We start from the raw sequence: 7,414 nt of genomic DNA on the forward strand, positions 1-7,414 counted from the left end.
TCCCCATAAATCCTCGAGAAGGGCAAAAACCCCGAAAGGATATAGGTTTTGTTTTGTTTTCTAGAGCCCCATCCGTTCTTACGTAGACGGCGAAGCTCTGTTTATTTTGTGTTGTTAGTTTTCATTTTTCTTTTAAGTTCCCTTAATTAATAATCCCACACCATCTCCAAACGGGAAGGCCTTCCCGTGCGTATCACAAACACTCTCACAGCCTCCTATTTCGTTGATCCCCTCTAAAGCCCTGCGTCAGGTTTCTTATTATTAAAAAAACATCTAGTGGTGCGGCGCTTTATACTGCACCACGTAACAAACGGAGGGCGAGATTGTGCCTTGTAGCCATCTTTGATTGTCGTGTAACAGTGGTCCAGTGTCCTTTCGCCCCTAGTGGGCCAGGTGATGTGTTGATAAAAGTTTGGTGCTGTCCGTTTGAGGTTGGCGCGGTGTTGTGTCTGGTGCTGTGTGAGTGCCTCATGCAGCTCGCATAAGGCAGTGTGCGTGTTCACTTGAGGCGGGATATAAACGGTGCTGATTACAACTGATGTAAACTCCCGAGGAAGGTAAAAAGAACGACACATGATGGACAGTAGTTCTAGGTTTGGTGTGCAGGAGCTTGTAAGAGGACCAACGCTTGCGCTGGTGCACCAGCTGTTGTTCACCATTAAGCACATAATGTACCGCCTCCCCTTGACTTTCCCGAGTCTCGTGTCCTGTCGATGCGGTAAACCAAGAAGAACATTGCCGGCTGAATGGCGTGGTCCGGCACCGCTGGGTTCAGCCATGTCTTGGTGAAGCAGAGGAGATTGCAGTCCCGAATTTCTCTCTGGAACTTTACTCTAGCCCTGAGGTCATCAAGCTTGTTCTCCAGCAACTGGACGTTGGCGAGCAAGATGCTAGGCAGAGGTGTGCGGTGTGCACAAGCTTTTAGCCTGTTCCTGATGCCAGCTTGTTTCCCTTGGGGCCGCCGCTTCGCGTCGCGTCCATTGTTCTCCCTCAGGATCTCACTCGGCCAGCTCGGATCCGAGGTTTAAAAACGTAAAATTGTGAGTTCATTGTTCAAGAGTGTCTTTATCATACCTAATGTACTCAATGGTGGTGATTCGACTGGTTTTATAACACTGAAAACTAACATAAAAACAAAAACAAAGAAAAGTGGGTCGAAGCAGTCATGACGGCAGTATGTTTAATGCGGTAGCGCGGTGCTGTGCATACACTATGACACACTTTAATCGAGACAAGACAGTGATCTAAGATAACTTCAGACAGTGGAATTGTGAATAAATTTTTTATGCTTAATCTGAAAAATATTATTAAATCTAAAGTGTGAACTGCTTTATGAGTGGCTCCTACTACACACTGATTTACTCCTACTGAGTCCAGTATGGACATAAATGCTGTTCTCAGAGGGTCCTCTGGATTCTCAAAATGAATATTAAAGTCTCCAGCAATTAACGCTTTGTGTACAGAAATGACTAGGTTAGAGAGAAAATATGCAAATTAACTAAGAAATTCAGAGTACGGCCCTGGAGGTCTGTAAATGACAACTAGTGGGATCGACTGAGCTGACTTAATATTTGTAGGTACACTTGTTACAGTATGTATGAACTTCAAATGCATTAAACCTGTGTCTGTGTGTTTTTGTATGATAGTCAGATCATCATGGTAAATAACTGCTGCGACGCCTTCTCCTCTACCACCGTGGCTAGTGTATAAAGCTGTATCCAGAAGGACTAGCTTTATTTAAAGCTACATACTCGTCCTGTTTAATCCAGGTTTCAGTTAAACAGAGAATATCAAATTCCTGATCTGTGATAATTTCATTAACAATAACTGCTTTAGATTCAATTTAATTCAATTAAATTCAATTTTATTTATATAGCGCTTTTAACAATGGTCATTGTCTCAAAGCAGCTTCACAAAGATGAAAGAAATTCAAAAAAAAAAAAATATATATATATATATATATATATATATATATAAAATAAAATAATAAAATATTGATAATAATAATAAATTGTGTATGTGTGAGAAAAATGTGTCTAGATAATAACGAGATGAATGAATGAAATTTCTCTAATGAGCAAGCCAAGGGTGACGGCGACAGTGGCAAGGAAAAACTCCCTGAGATGGCAATACGAAGAAACCTTGAGAGGAACCAGACTCAACAGGAAACCCATCCTCATTTGGGTGATAACAGATAGAGATGATATAAAACCATGTGTGTTATGCAGCTGAAAGTACAATATAACAAATTCTTTAAATTAACATGAAGTCCAGTTCAACACAGGGATGAGTAGGTGCAGAGGGCAGATGGGATCTGGATCACTGGGAGCACAGGAGCAGGATGTGTAGCTCCAACCATAATAAGGCAGGATTTAGCTGTAGCTGGTCCTTCTCTGGATGCCTTAGGATCCTTGCAAGGTTGGCCTTTGTCTACTGATGCCTCGGGATGGGTAGAAAAGTACAGAACAGATGGAGAGAATTAGCGTGGTGGATTAGAGCGTTTCAGAAGACTGATTAGGTATGTGGGAGCTAAACCATTTAAAGCCTTGTATGTAAGTAATACTATTTTGTAATTAATTCTAAACTGAACAGGTAGCCAGTGCAGGGATGATAATATTGGGGTTATATGATCATATTTTCTGGATCTAGTGAGAACCCTGGCGGCTGCATTTTGGACTAACTGAAGCTTGTTTATTGAGGATGCAGGACAACCACCTAGTAATGCATTACAATAGTCCAGTCTGGAGGTCATGAATGCATGAACTACTGTAGCTTTTCTGCATCATTTACATTTAGGCATATTAATCTAGACAATTTAGGTATTTTGTCTGGTTTTGTTGAGATATATAATTGGGTATCATCAGCATAACAATGGAAACTAATCCCATGTCTTCTAATGATGTTACCCAGGGGAAGCATGTATATTGAGAACAGCAGAGGTCCTAAAACTGACCCTTGTGGGACCCCATATTTCACTGGCATTACACCAGACAGTTCTCCATTTAGATCTACAAAATGGTATCGATCAGACAGGTATGATCTAAACCATTTTAATGCCTGTCCCTGAATACCTATGTGATTTTTCAAAGCTAAAAACAAGTCGTTTGCAATCTTAACTAGTGCAGTTTCTGTAGCCTGAAACCTGATTGAAATTCTTCAAGGATGTTGTTTTCCTGCAAAAATGTGCATATTTGAGCTGATACTACTTTTTTAAATATTTTTGATATAAAGGGGAGGTTTGAAATCGGTCTACGCCTCCGAGTGGCGCAGTGGTAAAAGTGCTTGCCCTATCATCCGGAGATCGCTGGTTCGAACCCCGGGTGATGCTGTTTTCCTCTCACAGCCGGAGGCACGGAGGGGGCTGATTGGCCGAGCTCTCTCAGGGGGAGGGATGAGAGGTACTTGTGCTTCCACAATAATCACGGCTCTACAGCCAATCAGGGGCGTCTGTAAGCTCGCGCACACGGATAGAGCGGCTAGCGCTTTCCTCCGAGTGTGTTACTCTGCCCCTAACGGTGCGTGAGCGAGCAGTTCGAAAAGATGCGGTCGGCTCGCGTCACGTGGTTCAGAGGAAACACGGGATAGATAGAGTGGTTGTAGTAGCCTTGATGTGTGTGGGAGCCTCCTAGCGACGGGGAGTAATTGGCCATGACTAGATTGGGGAGAAAATCGGGGGAAAAAAGAATTGGACAGGACTAAATAAAAAATAAATAAAAAAATCGGTCTATAATTTGTTATTTCATTTGCGTCCAAATTAGATTTTTTAGATGCGAGAGATCGTCTCAGGTTACTTTGCTGTAACCCTGTTCCCTGAAAAAGCGGGAACGAGCTGCTGCGCGAAAGCGCTATGGGAAACATCTTGTCGCGACCGGTTGTGAAGCACCTGTGTGTCAAACTCGCCAAAATTTTTGGCATATATAACATCGGTCAGGTGACCTCATTCGATTAGGTGCACCTGGAGGTTATAGATAGGCATGAACCGGAAAAATCCTCAGGTGAATTTCGTCTAAAGGATGTCGTGTCACGCATGCAGTGCGGCATTGGAGCGCAGCATCTCGTTCCCGCTTTTTCAGGAAACAGGGTTACAGCAAATTAACCCGAGACGTTCCCTTTCAAGAGCTACACTTGATGCTGCGTGAAAGCGCTATGAGAACGAGAATACCCACTCCGCCACACTGCAAGTGTCTGAACCCCAAGTGTTGTGTAGTGTGCGCACAGTCTCCCCAAGAAGCCTTAGACATACTTGGAAACCCCTCTTGCCAGGGCAATTGATGAGGCAAGCTCCTGGTTAAATGGCCTCAAACACTAGAGGCGAAGTGTGCCACGCGCCTTATAGGCTAGGGCACCTGACTCGTCCAGTGGCAGCTGCCCTTTGGCCGCGACCCCATGACATATGAAACCTGCTCTGATTAACGCCACTGGCTAGTGCTGTGGTGTGCTGTAAATTTTGAAGAGCATGAACTAGCACAGTGAAAGAAGTCTTACTGCTCCGGAGCTGTAACGGCGGAGGACAGAGGCTTTGAGAACAACTGCGGAAAATAGTTGGGCGAGGATGCAGAATAGCTCTAGCTAGCCAATTGGCACAGCCTAAGCTCCATAGTAAGGCTGATGAGGCCTGCGAATAAGCCGGCAACTAAGGGTGCTTTTCACAAACCCCATCAGTCAGGATGCAGGCCGAAATAGCAGCTGCCTACGTTCCGAGTGTACTAGGGCACAAGCCCGAGCTTAGTTTTCCCTGCAGAACTTCCAGCACTGAAACAGTTTGGCAGTGGACTGGGTCTACATGTTTTATGTCCTGGAATGTAAATGACCCTGTCATCAATTCGAGTCGGTTAAAGTCATCAATTCGAATCGGTTGATATGCCACACAAGAAGATGACCTCTCCAGATACCTTGGGCTGGACAGCCATCTAAGGCTGTGCTCCAGCCTGTAAGGGAAAACTGTCTGCCATTAGCAACTTAGACCTAGAGTGGGACCCAGAGTCAAGGACGAAGGTCTACCACATAAAGAGGGTACGAAACTCTCTGTGCGTAACCCTTATTGCCTCTGGGGATTGGCCCTTGGATGAAATCCCTTGGCATTTAGCCACCACTGAAGCGGTGAAAGTTACTTCCTGGCTTAGCTTGAACTCCTTTAGAGTGTTTAAAATCGATTCGAAACGCGCAGGAGACAGCTGTGCTAGCATTGCGGTCGGATCCCACATGACACTTAATGTATACTTTGTGTAGGAAAGAACGCTTTCCGTGGCGTTGAGACTCCATCCTAAAGAAAACGAGGTGAGCTAGGACGACATGCTCTTGCTGCGTAACCCTTGTTGCCTCTCAGCTGCTGGAGGGAGTATTTCAGGGCCAGAAATAGAGTTATCGTTTCGAGGCAATTGATGTGCCATGCGAGAAGATGACCTTTCCAGATCCCTTGGGCTCGACGGCCATCTAAGGCCGCACCCCAGCCTGTGAGGGAAAACGTCTGTCGCTAGCAATCTGCAACGACAACATGGACCTAGAGTGGGGCCCAGAGTCAAAGACCGGGGTCTGAACCACATAGAAAGAGTACGGAGCTCTCGGCGTGTAACCCTTATTGCCTCTGGGGATTGGCCCTTGGATGAAATCCCCCGGCACTTAGCCACCACTGAAACCACTCTAGGAACGGTGAAGTTACCTCCTGGCCTAGCTTGGATTCTAAAGAGACATACCTGGCAGTAGGTTCCCCGCTGCTGGCCTCTCTAAAAGGTGCGCAAATTTTGACACTTCGACTAGGTGGGTGTGTTAGATGTTCGGCATCCTAAACATTGGAGGAAGGGACCGAACACCTAACATTTCGCTGGAGACTGCTGCTCCCCGAAACACCAGTGGCGGCGGAGATTGAACCACGGCCTCCTGCCAGTGCTCAGCTCTCAGTAGGTCAGTCTGGTATACCTGCAAAGCCCTTGTGTGCAGGACAGCACCAGGCTGACCCGCTGCCTGAAAACCCTTCTCACACCAATGAAGATATAAGTCTACATGCTACATGATTTTTCCCGGGAGGATGAGCTCCCAGGAGAGAGATAGCCCGCAATCGTCTCTCTGATCTGAAACATCATCATAAAGGACTGCGCTTTCATCAATGACATTGAAAAAAATCGATGTCAATAGCACAAAAACACGGGATGAATACGGCTTATTCCATGAAAGAGTTAACTCATGGAGGTCGCCAGGAGGGGGAGGGGCCATAATTGAGGCCCCTTCTCCGGCCACCCGACAGGCACCTGTCGTCTGACCCTGAGCGTTTGGGGGATTTATTTTGCTTGTTTATTATTATGGCGAATCGAGGTGTACGCGTTAGACCGCGTGTTACCACTTCTAACAACAACTAACACACTGGCTCATCACTAGGAAAGCACACTGAAATGATAGTTTTCATCTCAGCGGAAACGAGAGAAAGTTCTCCTCCCTTTCACAAGAAGCGCCAAAGCGCGCTTGAGAAGTGAAAGGTGAAAGGCTCATGATCCGGCGAGAGAGCAAGAGAAAGGAAAATCCTGTCTCGTGCACTTCCATCAGTACACAAAGAATGCGTTGCGGCTCGCGGTTTCATTTTAAGAAGCGGCAAACCCGGGGGCGAGGGACTTTAATAAGGAGAAATCGCAATACTTACCTGCTTCTTCCAGCTCGAGATAGCGTGCTCTTCCCACTACACTGAACTGAAAACAGAAAGTGAGGAGATCGCCCTCAGCGAGATATTCTTCTACACGGAGGGACAGACTTGTGTCTAACTCTGCCATCTTTCTGGTGGGTAATAAGACACTTTCTATTTTCGCTTTCTTTTAAAAAGTGCTTGCACACACGCACACTTACAAAGCGGAAAATAGTTGGGCGAGGATGCAGAATAGCTCTAGCTAGCCAGCCAATTGGCACAGCCTAAGCTCCATAGAAAGGCTCCTGAAGACGAAAAGATCTGAGGATGTTTCCGGTTCATGCCTATTTATAACCTCCAGGTGCACCTAATCGAATGAGGTCACCTGACCGAGGTTATATATGCCAAAAATTTTGGTGTCTTTGACATGTGAAGCGCAGAAGAGGTGTCATCTGGTGGGCTAACCTTAGCACTAGCTTTGGCTGAACGAGTATGCCGCCAAGTCGTCACCCTCTCACCCCGCTGTGAGGGCTCTAAAGTCGGGGGCTGGTTATCTCCGCCTGCGGCACCCAGACTGTCCGCTACGGGAATAACGCTGCTCTCACACTCTCTAACACTCTAAGTCTGGATGCGCTCCTCTAATGCTGATCTTCTCCGTCAAAGTGCTCACTAACACACACCTATCACAAATAAAATTACCACTACTGATGGAGGAAGAATGTCTAAACATCCTGCACTCCACACACTGAACAAGGTGAATGGTTGACATGATACCGTACCTGAGTCTGAGTTTAGTTGTTTGTT

The sequence above is a fragment of the Clarias gariepinus genome, chromosome 16 (assembly GCF_024256425.1).
Source record: "Clarias gariepinus isolate MV-2021 ecotype Netherlands chromosome 16, CGAR_prim_01v2, whole genome shotgun sequence".
Taxonomy (NCBI): Eukaryota; Metazoa; Chordata; class Actinopteri; order Siluriformes; family Clariidae; genus Clarias; species Clarias gariepinus.